General features: G+C 45.3%; 1 protein-coding gene and 3 non-coding genes across 4 annotated transcripts in view; 1 reads left to right on the top strand and 3 right to left on the bottom strand.

Annotated features, from left to right (window-relative positions):
- The window catches only part of LOC119442365 (neuronal acetylcholine receptor subunit alpha-10-like), a 175269-nt gene that overhangs the window by 87482 nt on the left and 60691 nt on the right, over positions 1–27096 (bottom strand). The gene's annotated exons all lie outside the window — the stretch shown is intronic.
- Positions 6157–6228, bottom strand: Trnap-ugg (transfer RNA proline (anticodon UGG)). The gene has a single exon. It is a non-coding gene; the product is annotated as a tRNA-Pro (tRNA).
- Trnap-cgg (transfer RNA proline (anticodon CGG)) lies at positions 10851–10922 on the top strand. The gene has a single exon. It is a non-coding gene; the product is annotated as a tRNA-Pro (tRNA).
- Positions 18279–18350, bottom strand: Trnap-ugg (transfer RNA proline (anticodon UGG)). The gene has a single exon. It is a non-coding gene; the product is annotated as a tRNA-Pro (tRNA).

Here is a 27096-nt window from a genome sequence, read left to right as displayed (position 1 = left end):
TTCCTCCCGCAGCGATCTCAACAAGCGAGTATGCGCGCAACGCCATTGCCCGCGTGCCGACCATGCGCACAGCTTGCCCGTACTCAACTGACAGCCTCGCAACCACTCAGCAGTTTCTGTACAACGCCCGATACCATGACGTACAGTTTTCGCCTGGTGCGCTCGTGCTCCTGTGGTTGCCCTCTCGTCACGTCGGACTTTCAGAGAAGCTCCTTTCGCGATACACAGGGCCCTACCGCGTGCTGCGCCAGGCGACGCCTGTGACGTACGAAATTGCTCCTGTCAGTTCGACCTCGCCCTCTATACTCAGGCATCTAGTGATGTCGTGCACGACAGTAGGCTCAAGGCCTACTGCACTGCTTCCGAGTCCGGCCTTTAGTTGCACCGGGACGGCGCTTTTGCCACAGGGGATAGTCCTACGGAACAGTATTTACGGTGAGGAAGAGGCGAGCAGTGTGAAGACGACGACGCCGATTAGAGGCTAGCGCAGGCTGTTGCCTCTTTGCTAAGTGCGGCGTATTTGTTTGTAAATTTACTTGTATATAGCTTCTCGTCTGCGTCTTCCTACGTAACGATATGATTAAACTGCTCCCATAAAGTTATACAAGCATCATACTTAATATCTAGGTTGTACATTTTTCGTAATCGCTTTTGAGTTAAAATTGTATAAGTATGGAAGGCGATGTGCAATTTAATGTACAAAGGGTATCAGTAATAAAGCGTGGTAGCTGTTTGAAGCAGTGTGCGTTTGCACCTTCCAGAGAGAGAAAGTGATTGCGCCTCTTCCGCTACACAATCACTTTCTCTCCTTGAACGGTGCATTTGTGGACTCACTTGTGGAAATAGCTAAGCTGAGGTAATTTCCTCCTCAGGAAATTGTGCCTTAGTGGCAGGATGTTGCTAATGGCGCTGCCCACTTTGCATCGAAGGCTGCCGCTGTACGTAGTGGTGCATCACGCACCAGATTTGCATCTTGACGAGTAAGAATGCCCTGGCGATATCGTGGATACAAGGGGCCATTGTAAGGCAGTTCCATAACGAGGAGCACGACCAGCGCTGACCAACCCCCAACTGGCGACGCCCGCACCAAAGCAGGAAGAGGGGAAACATCAAGAATGCCTCGCATTTTTTTTTCACCAGTACTCTAAACGTCTCTTGCTTATCTCGGCTGCTCACCGCTTGATCCATCCACATTAAATACAAAGCCCTCGGCTAAAAGCGCCGTCGCGTGGCAGCCGGGCGCGCAGGCAGCATTGCACTTATTTGTTGGGTAGCGCACCGAATGAGACTACCGGAACAAAGCTGCATCGCGCGCAATCTCGGAGGCCATATTTTCCTCGGGAGCCTCATCTGCGCCTCCCCGTGAGAGCGATGATTCGTCACAATAAATTGCGCTATTGCGTAAGGTTTTCACCCGGCTTCACTGTAGTTACAAAAGCACGCAACTTCGTTCGAGGCAGTGCCGTCGAAAGAGGAGCCTAATGGAACCATCGCGTGAGCAGCGAGCGACGCTCCGATTCGGACGGTCCCGGCCAGCACGTCAGAAGACGTGCTGAAACCTTTTTAACTTCTCCTGGGCGCTCTGGATCCGGAGGGCTTTCGCCAGCGTTTCGCCCACAAAACTACAGAGTTTAAATAGTTGTATTGCATAAAGCTCCTGTCTTCATTTCTCGTGGCCTCGTTCCTCACCCTGGCATCTGTATATGGCAGCAGACTTTGTCAGCCCCGGTCACGCAACCCAAGTCCGAACGCCAGCTAGAGCTCCTCGTCAGAGCAGAAACGGTGCTGTAATTATGCACGCACCTTCGAAGCCTCAGACGGTGAAGGTGTGCGAGCCCTAGGAAAGCGTTGTATATGTGGCTTGTATTTAAAGCGAATAGCTTTTCTTGGCTCTTGCGGCGTTCGGGCTCAGTGGTCGGTGGTGAATGTACTTCCACGCCTCTCGCGTAACTTAGTTGCCGGTCGTGTTTCAGACGGAGGGGGCCGAAGGTAGGCGGCAGGCAGCGACGAAAGCGCGACGTGCTCAGGGCGTGTTTGTCGGCGCCGCCAAGGCTTGAGTTCGTTGCCAAACGCAAAACCGCCTCTTTGAGAGGAAAGCGCTGTCGCGTAATTGGTTGATTTATTAATTGATTGATTGATTGATTGATTGATTGATTGATTGAAACTTTATTAGAAAGGATGGCCCTTGGTCTAAGATGGGGGTAAGGGATCAGGTTGTAGCCTAATGGTTTGAGCAACCTGGCGGCTGGATCGAGGTTCACGCGAGAGCTTTGTGGCGTCTGAAGGTTTGAATGCTCTGGTCAGTGGGGGCGCTAAAACAAAATCATATTATAATAGCAATAAAAAAAGATATGCGCGCCGATCTTTCCAAGACGTTGTCCCAGAAATCTTCGCAATTGCTCTAAACTTAACTTTCCCACTCATGTGAAATAAAATACTGAATATTATTAGTCGGCAACACATTGTTATACTTGTTGATAGCATTGTAGTGCAAACAAAAACGAACACAAAGAACACAATACCGGACACAGCACAATATTGTATTTACTCATCTCAAAACATTACAGATAAAATATCCACCGACATCGAAACGCCTTCTAAGCTACAAGTGCAACATTTTAAGAACTTGCCGGTGCATTCAATAAATTTCAGTGATTGGCGGACGACTTCAACAGATGATTCAGTGCAATCAGAAGACTATTAGCTTATTTGATCGTTTTTTTTTAATTAAGGGGTTTTACGTGCCAAAACCAGTTCTGATTCTGAGGCACGCCGTAGTGGGGGACTCCGGAAATTTGGACCACCTGGGGTTCTTTAACGTGCACCTAGAGCTAAGTACACGGGTGTTTTCGCATTTCGCCCCCATCGAAATGCTGCCGCCGTGGCCGGGATTCGATCCCGCGACCTCGTGCTCAGCAGCCCAACACCACAGCCACTGAGCAACCACGGCGGGTTTTGACCGTTTTTAATCCAGAGCCCTCCACTACGGTGTGCCTCATACGCAGAACTGGTTTTGGTACGTAAAACCCCAGAAAGAAGATCTTTGGTCGTTTCTAAGTAATTTATAACCCATTGCGAACGTGTTTATCGCCGTTTAAGTACGGTCATAGTCCTAATTTCTTGAGCGTATGCAAGTTTCACATAAAATTGATTGCCAGCTACTTTACAATTTTTTGAAACAAATTACAAATAATGGTTAAATTGTAAATTGAATTTTAAAGACATAATAAGTAATTACAAGATGTCTCTTTTTGTCACTTCCGGGATTTTTGTGGGAGAAGGTGCGTCGGCAGCGCCAGGTCCCTTCTCACCTCGCTGTGACGAGGATTACTGGCGTCACATATAAAAAAAGAAAAAAAAAACATGTTTGAGAGTTCTGTTATTCAAGTGCTTCTGATTTAATATATTGCAATTTGTATACGTTCAGATTTGTGCCATTCTGACAGTAAATGTCTTTTATTTTCTGCGGTGTACTTATCGGCCAGCATCGTTCTTAGTCCTAAACTTAAAGCCTTCGTAATTATGTTAAACGTTGTGAGATTGTGAGATTACGTGTAAACGTTGCGAGATTCCTACGCGCTCAAGGCTGTCTTTATGGTCGATATCTCCTGCGTCACGACTATAAAATTTTGTTATTGCGATATCATCTATACGGACATCCCAAGCGAATTTTCGCCATCGTCGTCGCCATCGACGTTGCCGTGAGGCTCCGCATTATTTAGGTATATGCATGCTATGTGCCATGTCACTCTATATGCCTGCTTTATATGTGGCTTATATTGTTAGACTATTCTATCGCTTAAGTTGCTCATACCATGCAGGTCTTACGTTCTTCACAAAAATATTCCTCATAACTTTGAGAAAGGCAGCCCATAAAAGAATGTCATGAAACATAACGGCGCACGCCTTTTATCCTTAATCTTCTCGGACTACTAAATTTTAAAAGTTCAATACAATATCAGTACTCAAATTTGAAAGTAATGTAATTTTACTGGCGCGGCTCTTTATGTGCAGCGTAGTGGCATCTGTGCGATGTCATTACAGGCTCTACACGGCGTTGTAAAGCTTTTAAGTGTGCCAGTAACATTAACGTACCCGCGTATGTTGCGTCTGCATTAGTCGGACCTGTGTGTAGTCAGAACTCCATCCGAGGAGTTCAAGAGCAACGCTTAAACTTGCTATCGCAATCAATGCCTTTATGTTCATAAAGAGTTCCTAAATATAAATCGCTTGTAACCATCTGTCTCAGGTTTTTATTTAAATCCTACTTGAAAGACGCGATGAGAGGTTCACATTTTAGGGCTTAACAATCTGGTTCATTAACAATCTAGTAATTTATTAGTGGCCCAGTAACGATTGAGTTTCCAAACAGGTTAGTTCATTCAGCGGCGCAAAAAATATTAGCGTAGCATGCCTTCTGGAAATTCTTGTGGGCACATGATGGTGTCGCTTGATGTCACTCATCCTCTTTAGAACTAAAATATCATGTACGGCCATGATTGCTGTTTACAAAGAGCATACCCGCAAAATATAGCGAATAAGGCTGCACGGATGCAATCACAAAGAACAGAAAAAAATGGGGCTGCTTTTTAAAGGTGAAGTCGCGCAATATTTTAAAGTCTAATTTTTCTTAAACAAAATTATATTCGTCTTTTCATGGTCGTCTTTTCTGGCAACTAACTCTCAAAACGCAAACGCTGTGAAGGATGAAATAGCGCGATACACAAGACAGAGATGAAGACGAAACAACACAAGCGCTTGATGTCCTGTGCATTGTGCTATTTTATTTTTGATACTAACTGGGCCTATACTTATACCCTACTGACACGCAAAATCTATGCGCAAAACTCAACACATATTCGTAGAAATAGCAGCGTTCTGGTAACGACACATAAGCAAAATAAAGAGCCCTTTGTAAAAATGGAGGTGATTCCCAGACCACCTCAACATTACTTGTAGATATCTGCCTGGTGCAGACAAAATGACGGTGAAAAAGCAATAAAACTACGTGCTACCGGGAAATGTGGACAAGCTTGTTTGACAACACCACTATTTAATATTATTTAAAGTTCATATATCCATGGAAACTTGTCGTACAAGCAATATTTTAATCCTAAATAGTTATTTCACTCCCTTTCTGGACATAATGGGCGAAGGTGAATGCAAGCAGGTAACATAAGGAATTATTTGAATCAAGTACGTCGAATAATGGGAACAAAATTAACAGTCTATGCGCCAAGTATTGCTGTTTACGTTTCCTAATGCATTTTCACAATTTTTTATTTAGTTATTTATTGTGCGGCCCCGACAACACTACAGGTTGCCAATCCGGCTCTCTGACCATAACGTTTGGAGACCTTTGTCTCTAAAGGAACACATATGCGATGAAGCAGACATATCCTAGGGAATCAGCTACCAAACACCCTGCCGGGTGCTGTTCTTCCGCATAATTTCTGCTAGTAAAATATCACAAACAGTACAAAGTTAGTCTGCCCATCTTTCTGATCGAGATTACTTGCACTTCGCACAATCTCGCAGAAGACTATTCAAGAAACTTTGTGACAATTACTGTCAAACATCGATTGTTCCTCTCAGAATCTTTTCTTGAAACATATGTGGTGTATGATCTGGTCATGGTGTTTTCGAGGTATGAACTTTTTGTTAGAGATATTGTTAGATATTACATTTAACATCGCTACATTACATCTAACATCTAGCATCGGCCGTAGTTATTGCGATATCGCGGAAGCACGATGACATGTCGTTTGCGATGAAAGTTGGAATATTGCCACTGTCGCAACCAAAGAATGAGTTAAAATAACTAGCAATGACCTCTCCAATTGAACAATGCTTCATCATTTACAATGAAAGAAGAAAAGATTGATTTGGGTGTGGGAGTTGCAGTCAGAACCGAAGCACAGGCACAAGGCAGAAATGGGGCATCTTACCCGTTATGCAGCTTGCGCTTACTTTTCTTAAAATACACCAAGATTTCGGGCGTAACGCATTGTTTAATACATCAAGCATAACCAGCTCAAAAGTTGCCTAAATAATTCCTCTTTGGTATAGCCGAATGCGGAATAGCTGTTTGGACAAGTCTTTTAATAATGACGCGGCAGTAACATAATACTCAAAAAGAAAAAAAAATGCACACATGGGCCCGTCCGGGATTTGAACCCGGGACCTCTCGCACCCAAAGCGAGAATCATACCCCTAGACCAACGGGCCAGCTGCGCGCGCTCCCAGATCATACATACCCGTGTCTTCCGCCAAAGGGAGCATAGCAGAGAGCGAGAAAGAACCGGAGAAGATGGCATGCGGAAAGAGAAACTCGTTTCGCCGTGCTTGCGAAATGCTTCTTTTCACAATCGGCTTGAGAGCAAGCACAAGTGGGGCGTATACAAAGAGCGAGGATTGCGCAACACGGCACTGGGAGGATTCTTGCACACAAGATAGACGTCGCGTCTTGTTTTGATAATTGCGAACGCTGGTGTGAGATTACACCGGAATCCGGCTTCAGTGAAAGAAGATACGATACCCTATTTTCGCTCCCGGAGTCACTGACCTCTGACGAGGAATGCGAGCTGGTCAGCTACAAGGTATTACACGTAATATATTAGCATATATCAGGATTTCGTAAATACCCTATATTTAACGACTATAGTATATGTGACTGTCCACGGTCATCCTGCTGAATGCTTAATTGACGAATTATGTTTAATCAATCTCCATTGGAATGTATGACACGACAACAAATGAGATGCAAAAGTGCCATCCAACCGGTAAAAAAAATGTTTTGAGGACAGTGATCAGCCTTGAGGACCTTCTTGCACTATTGGCGCCATGTACATATGCACCATATGGCTGTTATCCCAAAAAGGCATCTTCATATGAATAATTTATTTTTATTGGGGATTTCTCTGTATTGTGCTCTTTGAACCAATATGTATACAAATGCATAACATGCCCGTATGTAGTATACTACACGTTTGTCATATATATATATATATATATATATATATATATATATATATATATATATATTGTGAGAGAGAGAGAATCACCCGCGTAATGCGAAGACGTGGGATCGTTCCCCACCTGCGGCAAGTTGTTTTTTCATCCACTTTATTTTCCGTGAATTTATAATTTCTTTAATTCACTTAGTTTAGTAAGTACAAGTAATTTCCCCTATGTTGTCCTTGGTGTCTGTGTTTGTTGGCTTTTGTTGTTAAGTGCAATACGTTTTATGAATGGGCTACATGTAGAACAACCATATGAGAAAAACACTAAATCTTCCCGGGACAAGAAGTAGCCGGCAGTGCATTTCTGGGCCAGCATCTTCTTTTTGTCAAAAAACAATGTGCGACTCTTATAGACGTGAAAAGACTATCGAATATCTCCTACGCTGTTGTTCCCACTAACTGTCACCAGCATTTTTGTACAGTGTTAAAACGACATCATTTGAGACCACTTTCAGAGGCGAAGACTTCACACCTTTGCCGTATGCGTCGCTGGAGAAGAAAGCAGCGAAGCTGTTGGTGAAATTTCTGAACTCAACAGGTCTCTACGAAAGTTTCTAGGCCGTGTGTACCTCAACGAGTGCACACAGATAGACCACTGTCAGCGAAAACCATTTCGGAATGCGGACTTCATAAGCCATCGCTCCTGAGGGTGACGAAGGTATTGCTACAGTTTCTAAGGGCAACAGACTTGCACAAGCACCTGTTAACCGTAAACAAAAATTGGGAGGACGCGTAAGCTTCGCTTTTAAGAGTGGAACGCGATAGCATTCAAATATCCCTGACTGCTACTCATGGTTCCCGACGACTGCAGCTTATGCAACCGTAATGGTTACTGGCAAACAGTGGCGGCGAACGCTATGCACGTGGGCGAGCTTTCTGGTGGAAACGCGGCCTCTTGCGTGGGCCAATCCCGGAGAACCACGCCAAAGAAATTACATAATTTTCAGGTTTCCGTATTTGTTTCACACTTTTAATATTTCAGTGTGAGAAGATTTAACATAAAAGGCATGCGCTGTGGGTGTTTTGTTTCATGACATTTGTTTGTGGATTGTCATTCTCAAAATTCCGAGGAACAGCTTTGCCAAGAATGCAAGACAAGGTATGAGCAACATTAATGATAGAATGGTGTGGCGCACCTAAACGTGGTTGGGGATGATTTTCTCGGCCGCGGGCGCCAATGCCGACGCCGGATTTTCTGCGACACGGGGCCCTAAACACTATCGCGTTAATATGCGTTGGTCGGCACGTGATTCTATGCTTTGGTAGTGTGCTGTGACAGTTACCGTCCATGATCGGCCATCTGTGTTCTCTGTCACTCTCTATCCCTTTCGACATTATTGTTCCTCTTCCTCTCCTTTTCCCCAATGTAGGGTAGCAAACCAGATTTCCCGCTGGTTATCCTCCCTGTCTTTCCCGTTTATTCTGTCTCCCTTCCTTCGTTCTCTCTTCTCACCCCTTTAGTTCCTTCTCACATCGCGAAGTAACTTATACCGGATATGCGGTTGGCTAAGGTTCCACATTTGTCCTATCTTTACACAATCTTCGTGCGGGCATAGAACTCAGTATACGTGCATATGTTGGGACTTTATATTGCGTGTGCTGCAACTCGTCCTCGCCTTTTGTCCCTGTATGCTCCAGTGTGTCGATGACTGTATGCGGATTTCCTTTAGTCTCTTTAGCTGACGGCACTCTATAGGTTTTCCAAAGCTGTGACGTCCATCTTAACTTGCAATATTTTTCTTATCAAATATACCATAATGTGAAAATGAGCAACCATCACTGTGGCAGAGTGAGGAAACCTCTTACAATTTCATCTCCATAAAATGAAATTCCATCAAGTCCCACTGACTAGCATTATTAAGCTGCCGTTTGATGCTCACATATATTTATCCCTTGTAAGAAAAGTCAAGAAAGACCTGCGGCTATTGACTTCGAAATTCAGTTTCGGCTTTCTTAAGCCAAATAGCAAGCTAATAAAGGATGGCCTATGAAGGTGCTCTTGCTTTAAAGAAGGAGGTGTAATAACTTTCGCAAAGAAATCGAAAGAAAGAGAGAAATAAGAAAAAAAAAAACCTTGCGAATATGCCTCAAGAGAATCAGCGAACCGAAGCCCATTGAGATTAGAACTTGCATTGGGACGTGTCTGTGAACTGAAAGAGCTAGAGCGGAAGTCGGAAGAGAGAGCGTCTTCTTTCCTACCGCAATGACATAGCGTTGCCGAGAAAAGAGGAGACGGGATGTGCCGACATCGCTTTGTTCTCATCTCCCATACATGACGTGACGAAGGGATTAAAGAAGAAGACACAAACACAACTATGAGGAGTTTTTCTAATAACCATTCGAGGTTCACGCCCCCTCCCCCCCCCCCCCCTTTCTCTCTCTGTCTCAACTCGTTCTATATCTTTACGCTATTCTTTACGGCGAAGTTACTGACAAAAGGATGGTTGTTTTGAAAGCGCCTTGCAGCCTCGATTCTTCTTGTGTCCCGTGTTTATTATAAGGCTACATTAACGAATATACGGTATTTTATTTTTCTGCCTTTTTCACTTTTCTGTGACCCTTTTTTCCCGCTCACTGTTTTCATGCAGTGCAGCCAATAAACCGAAGTCAGGGAGTAGGCGGAATATATCAGGTTGTGCCTTCCTCTTCCCTCTTCCCTCCTTTCTGCTTCGTTACGATTTTCAACTGCGCCAGGTAAATATTGCCCCGTTTCTGTGTTACATATACGTATCTGCGCAAGTATCTTAGCAGCCGCACTTGTGCGGCCGATAATATTAGAAATGTTGCAGTTATAACTCATTTATTATTGGTTATAACTTGTTTTTTTTTTTTTTAAGTGTGGCAGTATCGGAAGTTCGGCTACTGAGGAGCCCATTATTCCGAAATTGTAGGCGTTCTCTTAAGGAGTGGACTAGAATGTATTTTTGAATCGACACACCTTTGACGACATTTATGGCTTATTCGAGTGGTTGTTTCAGAGCACTCTGGCCGTGCTACAAAAGGGGTGAAAAACAACTTTAAAGCTGTATTACGACAATAACCGGGCATGGAAGTGATCAGAGGAACTTCGTTATCATCAGAGGAACCCGTTATGCGAACGGTAACGCTTGGTAACTGTTTTACATGACCTTCGTAGCGCTACCAGAGCGCGCTAACACGACCACCCGAATATGCCATTAATTTACGATGAAGCGTGTATAGACCTGAATTTTCAGCACTTGTGGGTGATAGTCATCTTTTGCCGGGGGCTGCGGCAACTGGCGGAAAGAACGACTACGATAACGCTCAGTCTTCTCTTATCGCATGCTTGCCGCGAGTGTTGCACTCGTCGTGGCTTTTTCGTCTGCTGCCTCGCCATCAAATCCGCCACCCCATGCAGATTATTACTTAGACAGATAGCCAGTCGTAAAGAACGCTATACCTCCCCCTTCCTTTTTATTTAGTTGAAAAATAACGTGCTTTAGAGAAGGGCTCTTGCAATGTCCGAGCACTTCAACGAGCGAGCAGGTGAGCTAACAAAAAACAACACTTCTACTACTACGACCACTACAACACTAATGATGCTGCTTCAACAATAACAACAAGAAAAAGAAAGAAAACAAGTCTCTTGGCAAACAGATGCTGGGCCCTGGCTTCGTTCAAGGTTAATCGTCGGTTTTCACACTGCAAGGCAGCGCCATTCAATCTGTCAGCAGAATCTCGGCGTGCTGCGGAAAACACGACGACCGAGATCAGGAAAACTGGTACAGCACGCCCGGCTCGTGTGACCCCTTTCAGGCGCCTGTGATTTCGTGTTTGCTTCGAGCACTAGGCGTACCTACTCATCTCGGCTCGTTGGTCTAGGGGTATGATTCTCGCTTCGGGTGCGAGAGGTCCCGGGTTCAAATCCCGGACGAGCCCGAAAATTTTTAACTTTTTTTTTCTTCCAATGCTTTGGCAAACTCTATTTTGTTCTACGGGAACGTTAAGTGATCATATGAGCATATGACCGCTGTCTGATTTCGACATAGTAATAATATACATGTACATAGCTTACATTCAAAGCAGGATTCTGGACATGACAGACTTCACAGCTTCTGTTCGTTCGGACTTATTAACGGCGGAGCTGTTTAAAGAGGGCGTGATGTGCCTGCTGAATCCAAAAATGTGGGCCGATCCTGACAGCAGTGCAGAAAGGGTCTAACTGCAATGGCACTTACCCCTGTGAACTAGCGAAGCTGAGCCTGCCTAAGTCTAGCTAAGCGGGGGTGGGACTACTTAAGCTTAGTCATCGATATCCAAACGATAGCCAATGAATAGCTAATCAATAATTGATCAATAATCAATAACTTCCGGGAAATGCTGGGGATGACATGGTAGTGATTAGCCTAGCCGAAATACGCGGCCAATACCTTGCGGTAGACAATCAATAGCCAATCAATAACTAATCTATAATCAATCAATAATCAATAAATTGCGGGAAATTCTGGGGATGACTTGGTAGTGCTTAGTCTATAGCCCAAAAGCCAGGACCTGCTAGGTGCCCATCAGCTCCGCTGTCTCTTTAGCATTGCGCCCCGACGGAAAGCAGCAGGCTCTGTCGAAGCGAACTTATGACCTAACTATCAGCAGCAGAATGCCATAGACAATTCGCGGCACGTAATTTGTAGCAGGGAAAACAAATAAAATAACCGATTGAAACAATTTGATGCAAACACGGTGGATGATTACACATTGTTGACGAGAATGTCGCTGTGGCTGAAATATATCAGTAAGCATAAAAATGCATACAAACAACACACCATTAGTTGCAGAGAGTGCAGAACGTCTTGTTTGTTCGAGCGAAGCTTCCCTTGCGTGCCCTTTGCCGCATGTCAAAAGGCAGGATCTGACTGGCCCACTTGGCGAGATGAGAAGAAATAACTAAAGTGTGAATGATAATTTCGAAAATGAGCAAATAATATTCAAAATAATATATGGGCAATATACAAAACAGGAGCGTAAAGGAGGATAAATTTTGGAAAAAAACAGCATTTACTACACGCGGATGCGCACGAGAGCAGTTAAAGCCGAACAACGATACATGTTTCGTTTTCATTCTTCCTTTTGAGCCGAATTGAGGGGTGCTTATGCGCTTCTTATTCCAAATTACAGATCTGGAGGGCAAACAAGCGACGACCACAGTTGATTGTGTTTGAGCGCGCGCTATAATTTCTCCGGCATTATTGTCTCTGCAAACCGAACCACCGGGTAGCTCGCCAGCGTGCTCGCTGGCAGTTGTTTGCGAGGGGAACACAATGGGTTATACCCCATCTTATCGCTCGCTGTTGAAGATGGACTTCCCGCGCCGACGCGCCGATGAAAGAAAGACAAACACGGCAGTTCGCTTCCCAACGCGGAAAAATCAAAGGAACGAAGGGACGACGCTGCATTATTAAGCCCTCGTCGGTGATGCTAATATTGACGGATCAATGCTCCGGAAAAGTAATTGAGGAGTTCCAGCCTACGCACTGGTGGTATGGCCATAAATAAACTTATTCTAGACGAAGCGGAGAGCATACAAATAAATACATATATATTGTAAATCTGTAGCATCCCTTCCACACGCCCTGGACTTACTGCACTCTCGTGGTCTCCTTCAACATGCCCTGGATGTAAGAAACCAAGGAACACTGTGCAAGGTTTCGGCGCTGTTCGCGCGTGACGTAGGAAACGTGGGCGCCTACCGTGCACTTAGCCAAGCATAGTAAGCTCTGAAAGATTTTGTTGCCTGAGCGGTCACGCCGGGAGGGCTAATAGAAGACATCAGTGAAGAGTCCTTGCGTTTAGAGAGGCAAGACACAAAATTGACCAAGAAATGTGGTTTTGTTCAAGTCAAGAAAGGGGTAAATCTTAGTCACCGCGCAATTTTCTCGGAGCTACGCAATCTATTCTTAAACGATGATTTAAAATTCAAGAAATTACCAGTAAAGGCATCTTTGACAGACACCTTTTTATGTATCCGTATGCATGCAACAGGTTTTCTGCATGAGGAGTCGCATGGGCGCGCGTTACGCCATCTTCGAAATTGTTCCTCTTGTCTTCTTGGACTCTTTTGTGTACTTTGACTTGTCACCTTCAGTGACGAATTATAATAAACTGTGCATAATTCTGCCACAATTGGATAATTTTATTCCACGGTGCTGAAGATTTCATTTGAAGTATAAGGATCAAGGTGGTAGGATGATGATCCCATCGTGCATTTTCTAACGAGTCCTCGTAATTTCAGAGAAATCTAATTTTTATTTAGCTTGCAGTACGTCATGTAGTATTTCTTTCATAAAAAAGATTGAGTAACCTGCTGAAAGCGCATGAATACGATAATTATTGACTGATAGCATTACGAGGAAGGAAACACTAAACCTTCATCAGTGATAACGGAAATCGTCGCGTCGAACAAACTGTCGAATATGGAGTTCCTCCTGTAATGTGGTCGTGTGCAGCAGTATACTGCGTACACCAAAGTCAAATGGAGCCACATTGGGCAGCCAAAGGGTTCAGTTAACCCACACTTCTCTTTTGCCGCCTTAGAATAGGACATACATATGGTACACATTAATATATTTTAACTGGTGCTGAACCTCCCCTCTGTGGCAGATGTGGGGAAAGGCTGACCGTACTCCACGTCTTACTGGAGTGTCGGGAAGCCGAAACAGAGAGAAGGAAACATTTCCCTGTAGCATACCACTATCATAACCCTCTTCATCCTACGATGTTTATTGGTGAAGAACCTCTTTTTAACGCCAAAGCAGTTCTCCGTTTCTTGAACGATGTTGTACTACACGCTATTAGCCCAATAAGTTCGTAGCGCATCCTCTCTCCAGAGGATGCTGCTGTGATAGTTTATTTTTATAGCACGTGCCTTCAGGCCCTTGTGTTTCAAGGGCTTTGTTTAGACACTTGTGCTTCTCGCCAATTCTTGCATCTGTTATATTTTGTAAATCGTATCATTCTCCCTCAATGAATTCTTCATTTCCCACAGCTTCATTTCCGTGTGTTTCTTTCTCGTGCCACTACAGGACAGAACTGGCAAAATCAAGTTGCTCGCACAAATCGTACATGCCCCCGGTTTGCCCACTCTGTTTTATTCCGTACTTCCCGTTCCTGCGGCACCTTCCTGTTAGACTTAAACAACAGCGAGGAAATGTTTACTATACATCATGACTGAAAGGAATATTTCTGTTTCGCAGTGTGCCTCTTTTTATTTGTGTGCGGGAGTTACCACATTTTTTTTTTTTGCTCTGTGTAGATTGTCTTGCATACCTTTCAGTGCTTTTCGTGCTTTTATTTCATTTTTTCTTGCCCTACAACGCAGGTGCAGCCGAAGCCGCAAAAGTGCCAATCTGTCCATGAGTTAATATCAATGAAACATAACATTAGTGCATGTAGAAGCGATGCTTGAATTGCAAGTTACGGCGTGGCGTCGAAAGGGTACCACGACTTTATCTCTTGAGTGGCTGTAACGTACGCTGTTCTAGCGCATTCTCGACAATGCCGATATGAACGTATGAGCCCAGGGAATATGCAGTTTTGATCGTCCACGGCAGAAACAATTTTCGTCTGTCGAAGACGAAAGCGTCACCACATGGTACTAACAGCGATTGTGATCGGCTGTTTACCCCGCGAAACCAGTCGCTCACGGAGGACGCGGCAATAGTGAACGAGCAGATTACCTTGTAAGAGCCATCCCCAACTGCATCGATTCATGGAAAATAGTCTAGTCGCTTTGTCAAGAGAGGCTATGCCAGGAGGGGCTCTGCCAGGAAGGGGGCAGGGGAACATTCCTTCACATCACCTGTCATCAGACCAAACTGCTACGTTTGCGCCGGATTGATGGGGGATGATGTCATCCATCTCCTGACGCCGGATTGGTAGACGCTGACTTGACCAGGACGACGGAGGCGTCAAAAGAGGAGAGGGGCACTTTTGAAGAGGATTGACAGCTGGAACTCGAACGTGATCACCATATATATTCAGTATTCATCACTATTCTTCTACAATATGTAAATATAAATATTTGTTTGAAGCATTCTGTATGTCGGGCCTAGTCCCACATTCCCTGACTCCGCCAGTGTGAACGAACGTCTCACATCGTCGGTCCCCCGGTCGCAACAGAGCCCATTCAGCGAAGTTTACGTTAGAACCGCGATGATGGCTCACATGTTTGCACTTTCTGTTGATCAAGGATGGTGAGCTTGACAACAACTCCTGGAAGTGAGAAAGATAAACTTCATAGAGAGAGGTTCAAAGTCTAAAAGAGAGAGTGAGAAAGAAGCAACTAAAGGCACGAAGGTCAGTAAAACGCACATATTATTTGCTGCCCTGCGCTGAAAATGGCGAAAGAAACTTGCCCGCCCACTTGAAGGTGGTCACCAAGCCTGTGAACGGATGCAAAGGCCTGTATAATTGAGGTACTGTCGCAATGTACTAGTTGTGTCGTGCGTCAGCGACGTGCATGACATGGTCCAAAGAATATTCGCTTTCCAAAAGGGCTTTCAGGTCAGCCGGTTCAATGCTGCCCGAGAGAGCTGGACGTCGTAACTAGAACAGAGGCATAGGTGTGTCCTCTAGTCTCTTCGGTGCCTCAAGTGGTCGTACGTAGGTGTGTCACCCATTTTAATGCGGAAGGAGTAATCGTTTGTAAATTCCACCCACATCCAAAACGGCGTAACAATGTCGCATTAGAGCGGGTAAATTGTGATGGCAGTTGTACCCTTAAAGAAAGGCATATAGTTTATTAAGACGACACTGCCGAGAGACAAGAATACGACCAATAACTGTGCGTGATAGTTCGATCCATATCCAATTGCCGATTGCGTTAGTTCAGGGGGATCGGGACCACCCGGGTTCATGATATATGTTTTCAGTCTATGGCTTCTGAAAGTCGCAGTCTTACGACTCTGCTCTGTGGCAACGACGACTCTGTTGAGAAACAACGGGCTCGGCAGCCACTCATCCGTGTTGTAGGTTTCAAGTGTGCGAGTCTGGTGGAACAATTCCGAATAGCTCGAGTGTCCCTCGAACAGTCCGACCGTAAACGGGTGCTGTTGACCAAATTTATATACGACCATAGTAAAAAAAAATTTTAAGAAGATGACGAGGGCCCGTCCGGGATTTGAACCCGGGACCTCTCGCACCCGTACGCGTCTGCAACCAACGGCCGTACGCGTCTTCGGCGAGAGGTCGCGTTGAGCTTCTCTGGCAGTAGAAACCGGTTCGGCGTTCCTGTCAACGACAAAGGATAATGTTTCTGCTTTCACGTGGCTTTCATTCCAGTGCGCATAACGAGGTTAATATTTTGCATCAGCAGAAACTCTGGACGTTGCTGTTGCCACCAGTGACAAGTAAGTTATCGATGACCTGCTCTGCGTAGGCACCTGAATTTAAGAATTTAGCTCGGCTTAACATGCTTCTATGGCATACAAAAACAAATCAAAGCTCCTTTCTTAAAGAAAGATGGTTGAACGCGAAGCTTTCGCCCATGCAAACTGAATCAAAGTTGAAAGCCAGCAACCACGCAACGAACCCAAGAAAGGCTGAGCAACCCGATGCGATGCATATGTGATTTGATTGCTTGTTTAGGATTGTATTTTTTGAACGTTGAAGTTCAATGAAGACACATTTCGTTAAGCTGCATATCCTTTATTTTAGATTATGTAGCCGTTGATTACACGCATACACTCGCACTTTCACGGATTGCATGCCGTTGCCGACACACGGGATTGGCCTTACGGTCACGATCGCGCTCGAGCTTACGGTCGCGTATGGCAGCCTCCTCTTCTGCTGTACGCTCCACCCGCGGCTACCTATGGTGACGACCGGGAATGCGTTGCGTGACGCGCGTAATGCAATGCAGATATATACAGTTCGTCTGGGTAGCGTAGCGTTGCAGTTCCCATTGTTCTTATCGGTACAACTGCGAATGTAAACTGTAGTGTTCTACGATTGTGTGCGCAGATGCCCAGATGGTTTTATTGTGTGCCAGATGCGCAGATAGTTCCATTGTGTAAGTTGGCTTTCCTGCGCTGCGTTTTCGGTGCTCACGGACGAATCAGTGAGACATAGAAAGCTTCGCTTAAAAAAAAAAAAAATGCACAAGAACGTGCACCATATATTTCGCAGTTTCAGGCAGATTTTGGACCTTTTCAATCAACGGACCAGCGCCGTCTATGCGACGGGCACTCTAGGAAAAGGCTACTGACATTACAATGGGCGAGAGTTGTTAACCAAGAAGCGTAAAGTGTTCCAAGTTTGCGTCCACTGTGCCCATTTGTATTCGTGTTTGCGTGTGGTAAAGTGTCCGTGTTGTCTTTTGAAACTTTATTTTTCTCTTCAAATATATTTACATTTTCCATATATGTGAAATTGAGTAGCTGGAGACGTATTACGTTTAAGATATCCACTTGGACCTTATCTAGCCCGACATATAGACACATCGGTTCTATTTATGTTAACGGGCCGTCCCGGATGACTAGGTTCGCTTTTCAAATGCTAGTTGGATGTTGTCAAACTCTCTCACTATAAGGATTTAACTTCCTTAGAGTCAAAAGTGGAATCAAGTTTTTTAATTTACTTGCTTGAAATAATAGTAAAAAAAATGACATTTAGCCACCTGTAATGGTGTCGGCTTCTCATTTTCACGTAGTAGTAATAAAAGCAAAATAAATATTGTGAAATAAGAAATAACGGGGCAGGTTTTAACTATCGAGAGGGTAGTTAGATAAGAAAAGAAATGAAGCCAACGTATAGTATTAGAATTACTGGAATATATAAATAGAACATACGAGCAATGGTTGTGCCGCGCAGTTTACCGAATCCCGAATCATACGGGTTTAGGGAGTTCCGAACATGGGCACGAGACCACAATGCGATCCATGATGAATGAGCGCACAGATAAGATGACGTGATACACGCACAGGGACACAAAGGAAAAAAAAAAATCCTTTATTACTTTATTACACAAGGCGCCCCATAGTACAATTTTAATATTCCTGTTTCTCGAAATAACTGTGCTAGTGCGTTCAGTTCATTCATTCCTTCATACATGACTTAACCACCTCGGAGCCAGTTATGTGCCACCAGCCTATTATGACTCACTCGCGAACACTCCCAGAAATAGGCAACAATATAATGTATCACTGTGACCAAATGCAAAAGAAATGTGGAATATGCCGATGACTTTTGGCTTGGCTATATCCCCACTCAGTAGGGGAATTAAAAAATGCAAAAATACACAGAGGGCCCGTCCGGGATTTGAACCCGGGACCTCTCGCACCCAAAGCGAGAATCATACCCCTAGACCAACGGGCCAGACGCGAAGGAAAGAAGAAGGCGCCTCCATCAAAGATGAGCTAGCGTTCTTTACGACGTCCGCATCTGGAACAGGTTTTTTATTGAAGCAATATATCCTTTGTAGTATCCTGAGAACTATCTTTTTTTTTCTCTCTCTCGGGGACAGCGTCTCTCGCGAAGGCGACCAAACTGACAACTTCCAGTGCCAATAATGTTGCTCTATTCGCAGTAGGAGCTGCAGGAAGCTTTGGGCAGAGGCAGGTATCGAGCTTTACTCGCGACCATTGTGATGGTTCAGATTATTCCTAGTAGCGTGCGGCAGCCACTGAATGCGACACCAGCGAACATTCGAAAAACCAATGCATTCTTTGTTGGCCCCATCACGCAGCGGATGCTGCGTTATGCTCGGTCGTTTGCTTTCTCAGGGTTTGCTGTATATTTGTAGGTGGTATGGAGTGCTTTTCTTTCTATCTAAGCAACTGTGAACACGAGAGAAGCTGGCACAGTTTCTTCTCTCGTGCAGTGTTTCTCACACGTATGTTTGTGATTTTGGTGTAGCGTGCTCTTCGGTAGTCAAATTCACATACTGTCACAGGTATTAAACAGGCAAGAACAAATATAAGTAGACGAGGGCAGCACGCACACACGCATGCACGCACGCACACACACACTATATATATATATATATATATATATATATATATATATATATATATATATATACAGGGTGTCCCAGCTATCACGCAGCACGATTTTAAAAAAGAGGAACGGCGTTACGTGAAGCAAACCTAGCGCGTATTGTTTTCGGTACAGTGTAGTAGTAGCCGCCAGTAATTTTTTCGTTACTGTGATTATTTTAGCTAATTGTGATTAATTATGTAACTCGAGAAGTACTGTCCTAATTGTCAAAGTGTCAACGAGAAAATTGTAGAGCAACATGAAGAACTCCCGATACAGTTTTCTGTTGCTCAGTACGTGCTATATAAATGTGTTTTTTTCGAGCATGAAAGAAGCCTGCGAATACACGCAAAGCACCTCGAGCGACCAGTCGTGCGGCAATTCTGCGTGCATTTGCGGGCTCCTTTCGCACTCGCAAAAACACAATACAGCAACAGAAAGCTGTATCGGGGGGTTTTCACGTTGCTCTACAATTTTCTCATTGACACTTTGACAATTAGGAGACTACTTCTCGAGTTAGATAATTTACAAGTAGCTAATTAAATCGCAGTAACGAAAAAAATAAATACTGGTGGCTACTCCACTGTACTGGAAACAATACGCACTATATAGGTTTGCTTCGCGTAATGACGTTCCTCTTTTTTAAAATCGTGCTGCGTGATAGCTGGGACACCCTGTATATATATATATACTTGAGGTAGCGCACTTTGTTTTGTGGCTTCAGTTGTAGTGTCAGAAAGCAATATGCATTTGCGTAGGCTTTATCAAAGAAAACTTAATGCGACTTGCCGTGCTCTAGTGAAGCCACAGCGAGTCGGTGTGCCTTCTGTGTTATAATGAGAGAGGTGCAGGCCGTGTTTTACGCATCAACGCTCAAAGACAATGACGTATAATGATTTCACCCACCAAGAGATCCGCAGCGGGACGTCCAAACAAGAAAGTCTATGTTCACGAAGCTATACACGATGACTAACTTGGAGGCACTGTCTACCTTGATATTATAAGCAATATATGTATACACGAGGAACCTTAGTAGGCCACAAAGGAGCTGTTGCTAAATGCAAATTTGTTAGGCTTTTGATGACTTTGAAGCAGTTGTTTGCCTGGTCAAGAGCCTTGAGCCCTTGCTACACCCTATCGGGCGGCGCCAGGACCACTTTACGTCATCCACATATATAGCGACATAGATAATTGCAGTGTTTGCACTTAACTGCATCATTTGCAAGGGTGATGAAATGCAGAGACATTAATGAGGAACAAATATGGTCAGCAATGAAAGAGACCAACGTTGCCAGCGCTTTAATGAAACACTGAGTCTCGTAACTGGAACTGATTCATAATTATATAAATGGCATATCTAACAGCGAATGAGGTTATAAGGTGCAGAAGTCGACAGACCATACATGCCAACCATTGACATGTAAGATGGTACTTAGAAGCCACAAGAGCAAAGCTGGCACGCAGGCAAATTTTACTGACGTCTCTCAGGTAAATATGCGCACGAGAGCGCGTTCACTGCTCTACCAGAAATGGAAGCTCTGGTGTTACAAATACAATGGACTGCTAATTCCAGTGACATCACTAATAATTCGGAGGCTTCAGACTACTGTTGTAGGTCGTTACTGAAGTTTACCGATACACAATTCGTGTAAGCATATTCGTAAAGCGTAAAGTGCAGCTGGAGCACTGGCGAATGCGAAGGATGGCAAAGGGAAGCAAGAAGGAATGATGGCGTGCAGCAAGTTTCGACGGCGTGAAGAGAACTGTGGAATCGTAGAAAGCAGCACAGGAATCGGGCACAAGGGCAGAAGAGAAAGCAGGGATATCGGTGTCGGCGGCGACGAACACTCTAGCAGAAGAAAGAGGCAAATCTTGAGAAAGACTTACGCAAAATGGAGTCAGCGCAAGTTCTGCACGGGCGCAATCAATAACTGCGCGATGAGAAGAGAGGAAGTCCCATCCTAGAATGATGGCATGAGAGCAGCGGGGAAGAACAACAAACTCAATGTGATATAAACTGTCTTGTATGGCGACACGGACGGTGGAAGTTCCTACAGGCTGAATTGGCTCAGCGCTTGCTGTACGTAGCTGAAATAGCGTAAAAAGCGTCGCGACCTTTCGGAGCGTACGGCGAAGCTGGTCGGCAATCACTGACACCGCGGCACCGGTGTCGACAAGCGCGTGAACGGCGATACCTTCCGCATAAACTTCAATGATGTTCGCAGGGAATAAACGAGGGCTTGAGCAGTTCGATGAGATCGCAGTTCTTGCCTCTGGAGCTGCGCCTTTTAGTTATCCTCCACAGCTGGAGGGCAGCGGACAATGGGGGACAGGGAACGTCGACGGGGAGATGGAGACCGACGAGTGGTGAAACTTCGAGGAGCAGGAGACGAGGAAGCGAAGTGCGGAACAGGTGGGACATAGCGGGACTGGGAGTCAGGTGCATTCCCTTGTGGTCTCGCAGTATCGGGAGGGTACCAACCCTGCCGGCGGCAAAATCGTGCCACGTCGCCAGCAAAGCCACACGCGTAGCAGATGGGCCGATTGTCTTGGGTACGCCACGGATTGTGAACAGGGGCCCAGGCTGGGGTGCACAATGCTGAGCCGGGCATGGGGGCTGCGGAGGTGCGCAGAAGTCGCTTCTGGGCATGCAGTTTGCAGCTGCAGAAGGCGACGCGTAGAAGCCGCTTGTGGGCGGGTAGTGCGAAACTGCAGGCGGAGGTCTTGGACTGGCGACGACGGCAGCGTACGTGAGCGGAACCGGCGCTGGAGGTGGTTGATGAGAGAGAGGTAGCACGTCGCTGAGTTGTTCGTGTATGACCCGACGTAGTTCCGGAGACAAGAAAGACTCAGATGACTGGGTAGCAGGCAAAAGTGAGAGTTGACGCGCGACTTCCTCTCGAACGAATTGTTTGACTCGGTCGAGGAACGAGGAGTGGGCGGGAGCAGCATTGAAACTGCCGGTTAGGGCCGAAACCGTGTCATCCGTAGCGGCAGCTCGGCGCGTAGTGAGGCGTTGTTTGCGGAGCTCGTCGTATACTGGCACAAGGTGATGACCTCGTCAACCGTTCGAGGATTTTTCACCAAGATCATCTGGAAGGCATCATCCTCTATGTTTTTCATGACATTCTCTATCTTTTCACTTTATGGCATAGTGGGGTTAATGCGCCGACAAAGGTCAACGACATCTTCAATGTAACTGGTGAAGTTTTCACCCTTTTGCTGAGCGCGACCACGCAAGCGTTGTTGCGCACGAAGCTTTCGCACAGCAGAGCGACCGAAGACTTCTATGAAACAATTAGTAAATGCTGTCCAGGTGGAAAGGTCGGATTCATGATTCCGGAACCAGAGATGAGCGACTCGAGAAAGATAGAAGATGACGTTAGTCAGTTTATCTTTGTCATCCCATTTGTTATGCGCACTCACTCGGTCGTATGAGGAGAGCCAATCCTCGACGTCATGATCGTCGGGGCCGCTGAAGACAGGAGGATCGCGTTGGCGTAGGGCACTGGAGCATACAACATGGCGATGCCTGGGGATGATCAGGCGGCGCGGCGTCCTCAGGCATGGCAGAGACGGGAGGGAGCGTCCGGCTGCGGAGTTCCATGTCGGTAAAGGGCCCAGAACGCCCACCAAATGTAGAGAGGCGCTCTGGTTTAATTAATTAGGGCGTAGAGCACTGCAGCGAGAGGTTACGCAGCTCAGGCAACAAAGGCACAAGGCTTGCTTGCCTTCAAATGATGATGATGATGATGATGATGATGCCTCAAAAGTGGCTCGACCAACTCGTCGTCGTCGTCTTTCTCGAAGCAGTGCAAACTGCTCGTTCTTCTTCAGTACACTTAAAACATCTAGAACATAAAGCAGAGGGCGTATTAACCAGCTGAGACTTCTTGTTGTTGACATCCCACAAATTACCAGCTAATTTATTGTTGAGACCGCAGTGCAGCCTATATACCGGAGAAGATACAACGCGCGCTGTGCAGGGCCGCTATTTTGTAGCGATGCCTTATGACTTATTTTGGAATAGTCTTATCATCCACCGCTCACGGCCGGCTGATCCCGTTGATAACGCGAGCGGACCATTGCTCTGACCACTGACAAAGCGCGATAAGCGCGAAAAGGCATTATTACTTTAAAGTCATCGCTACAAAATACCGGCCCAGAACACTCAACAGACTACTTTAGTATCTTTGTACTCCTTCACAAGCCCTGCGAAATTGAATAGGAACATTACAACGCATACATTGACCATCATACCGTAAAGTTATTCAATGCTGACTTTATTCTAATCTGCTGACGTCAAATTTAGTTAACCGTCCACGCAAGCTCGGTTGCTGACCCGCAAAGTTTTTTCGACAGCCCAATAAAACGCTCTTCTCTTTTATAAAAGGTGACTTTTGTTTGTTTTCAAAGCAAGTAGCATTGGCTACCGAGACAGGTATTCCTTATCTAATTGGCTGGCGACAAGCGAGGAGCGTACAGAAGTGGAGAGGGTATTGATGGGCCCGAGCTAGCACAGTGAAAGCAGATAACCGCGTATTTCGCGAGAAAAAAAAATATTTCACGAGAATAGTTCAAGAACAACGACTTCAGCCGAGCGTTTCAGGCTGTGGTAGTACCACAGTCTCTGTGTTTGTCATTTCACCTACAAAAGGTACATATGTACAGTATGAACCTGGTAGCGCCCACCCGATAGCTTAGGTTACAACCTAGATGACTGAACAAAACGCTAAAAAAGGAAGAAGCATCAGCGACTAGCCTCACTTCGCATAATTGGCAGGGATGCAAATGATTACGACAAAAGACAGTGCCCGATTGAACGCCATTCATTCGGCGGAAGAGTAACCCATCATTTCGGGGCTTTGTTGGCAACAGAGCGGCATTTCCCATGCGACGCCAATCTGCGCGGAATAATCGAAGCGCGGCTTCCAGCTCAGTATCCGAGTGTGTCACGAGGAAGAGGGTGATTAAAAGAGCTCCAAAGGTTATGTGATTACTCGCTCGCTAATGCGAGCGGGGGAAATGCGGCACAGATGCTCCGGTGTTCGACAAGTCAACCGTGCTTATGCAAATGGAGTTTGAGCTTGAAGCCGCCGTCAATACTTCAAATTTGGAAAAGTTTTTTTTTTCAACTCTTTGACATGCTAATGGGCCACCTGCGCTCTTCGAGAGAAGGTGATCATGCAGTCCGTTCTGTGGATGGAAATCTGCTCAGTACTCAGTGGTCTACGTAAACGTTGCATTTCGGAACAAGCTTGGGGCCCATCGAACTCACTCAAATTTTACACTAATTTTCAGTGCATGGCAAACCCAAGTGCTCTAACAGCACGTACGTTCATGAAATTTAAACTCGTGCGCGTTGTAACTAAAGCCCATGTGACGGATGTCGTGATGGCGGTGACCACAGGTGGGTTTAACCTGGCGTCCGAGGCCTCGGTTATTACTCCTATTCGGCGTCTCTTCTAACGTCATGAAGCACGTCATCAGATATCTAACAAAGTTGTGTGACTGAGGATCGAAGATACCTTGAGAAGAATGGCGGGTCCTTCGGATGCACCAAGTATTGTAAGCAAGCATAACGGAATACCTTTTAACTTTAAAGTCTCAAGTAGCATGTCCTTTTTAAAACCATAGCACTTGCCCAATAGCAAACATGAGGAACAACCAAGTGAAAGAACACGACATTTTAAAAATCTCAAACCCATTCAACTTGGTCACAAAGGGCTCATGTGGTGAATTACAAAGCTACGGAAACAGGATGGAGATGTCTGCGTTGTGTTATTGGAGTAAAGACAAAATAACCACATTTGAATTACGGAAAATCAAGAGTGGAGTAAGCTAAAAAGAGGAAACGTAGTCTCCAAATTGTCCGAGAGCCCAATGTCCTTATACGTACAGTCATGTGCCCCTAACTGAACACTTCGCCCCTAAGCCTAAGGGCCGAAGTGTTCAGTGCTGTATATAAATGAGAAAGCGGCTCGCCACCTGTCATACATAGAAGTGACTTGCCGGGTGAAGACTCACTTAAACGATTCAGCTTAGTCAGTAGGGTCGAGGACGCCTGCAGCCGGAGAGGGTATGACCCAGCTACATCCAACACCTTTTTGTTTGAAGAAATAGCTGAGGAACTCCCAGGATGGGCCAAAGAATATTCTTGGGTACTGTTTCTCATTGCTCGTAGCAAGGGGCTCACCAGCGGAAGCTGGTAAGGTATTCAGCTGAACCAACGCTGATTGTAATCATAGTACATGAAGTAGGATGATTACCCCAGCGATGACAGCGACGTAGCGTCTCTGCGACGTCGACGCCATAACGTGGCCTATAAAGCGCAGCGCCATAGTTGTATGTGATCCAGAGTAACGTAGACAAAGGGCGCTCTGGTGAATTGTCTAACCAGGTAGCCACCAAAACTGAGCTCCGAGCCTGTTGATTTTTTTCTTCATCCAACTAAAAAGCACAAACGATTTCTCCACCTACACCAATATGCCAAGCGTTTACAAGAGAACATGTAGAGCAGAGATGGCTCACAGTATAGTATATGAATGAGAAGGAGAACGATGAAAAAAAAAAATAACGGTACCCATAGGCACATGCACAGTTGAACATTTTTTTATTATTTCTGATTGTTAGCGTCTGCGGGTGACTCACAGCGAAGCCGGCTGCTCACTTCATATGCCACCCTTATCATCCACCTTTCAGGGCTGGCTGATCCCAACTCAAACGTTGGCGGAATGTCGCTCTGACCACTGACGAAGCGCGAAAAAGAATACAATCGGAAAAGGCGTTCCTAAAAAATCACAGCCAAGCTGTATAGCGATATTAAACAACAGTAGAGATGCTATTCTCTCCTGCGGTACCCCGCAAGTGATGCATGTGTGTACAGTATATTTGCTCTTTCGGGACTTGCACTTTGGTATTACCTCGTTTGCTTTTTTGACTACCAGGCAGCTTGAGTAAGGCATTTATAGAATGTTTTTGCTGTTTCTTTTTTTTTTGAAATTAAAGTAGAGGCACCAATCCGCCGGTCATTTACTGCTTCCATATTTCTCTTTCACGCCGTTCTTGCCTTGTCTCGGCCAACTCATTCGGCTGTTTAAGAGCATATAAGCGTTCTCATGTGGACGTATCACCAAACAGGTTCTTACGCTAGAACTGTTTTTATTAGCAGAATGGCAGCCAAACATGATTGCGGACATGCAATCAGTAAATACGAACGGTGGAGGGAAAAGAACATTTACGAAAGACAAGTTTCAGAAATCAAGCAGCAGTTGTTCGCGTATCTTCCACTGGCTATATACTTGCTCTTCTTCGTATACCATGCTCCTGTACGTAGGAACCGTAAAAACACATGCGTCTCAGCACACGACGCAGCTGTGATTACTCACGAATAATATAACAATTTTGGCTAATTATCGTAAGAACTTTGTTCTGAATTTGCGACACCCTCGTCGCTAACTGCGAGGAAGTTAGGAAGTGAGGAAGTTAACTGCGAGGCGTTGCGTGAGATAGCACAGCTGAGAGCGTGTGATGGATATTATCTAAATTTGTCGGGCAGCGCCATTAATTATGAGTGGCTTTTCACAGCTTTAGACCTCTGAGTGACGGTGATAAGAAAACAACGAAGGAAGTTTTAATAACCAAGCTTCTTCGCTGTGTTCATAGCAGTGGCACAAGATTTATCGGCCAGAGCCCAGCGTACTTTAAGATCTCCTTATTTAGATGTTAGGTAAGAGTGAAAAGCAGGCGTTGATAATATCGCAATTTCTTTTTTTTTTTCTTGTCGTTGTTTAGACATGAAGTTTAATCCGCTCCATTCTAGGGGTGCCTACAGGCACTCGCGATATAGAGTTGCCTTTCTGGAAAGGAGTCAAACAAGTAACGCCCCCTTTTCATCTTTACTGAAGACTGCCTCAAGGCTGGATTCATGCGCAAGCAATCGCGCAAAGAAAAAAGAAAACTAAGGGCTAGATGCTGACATGCGCCTGAGTCGACAGGCTTATCCGCTGATTAATCGGTTGACCGTTTGCACCTTTTTTCTAAATCGCATCCCTTTGTCAAGCGCATTACGCCTCTTACAGGTGAT

This window comes from Dermacentor silvarum, chromosome 2 (assembly GCF_013339745.2).
Source record: "Dermacentor silvarum isolate Dsil-2018 chromosome 2, BIME_Dsil_1.4, whole genome shotgun sequence".
Taxonomy (NCBI): domain Eukaryota; kingdom Metazoa; phylum Arthropoda; class Arachnida; order Ixodida; family Ixodidae; genus Dermacentor; species Dermacentor silvarum.
This window is presented reverse-complemented; position numbering and strand designations above follow the sequence as displayed.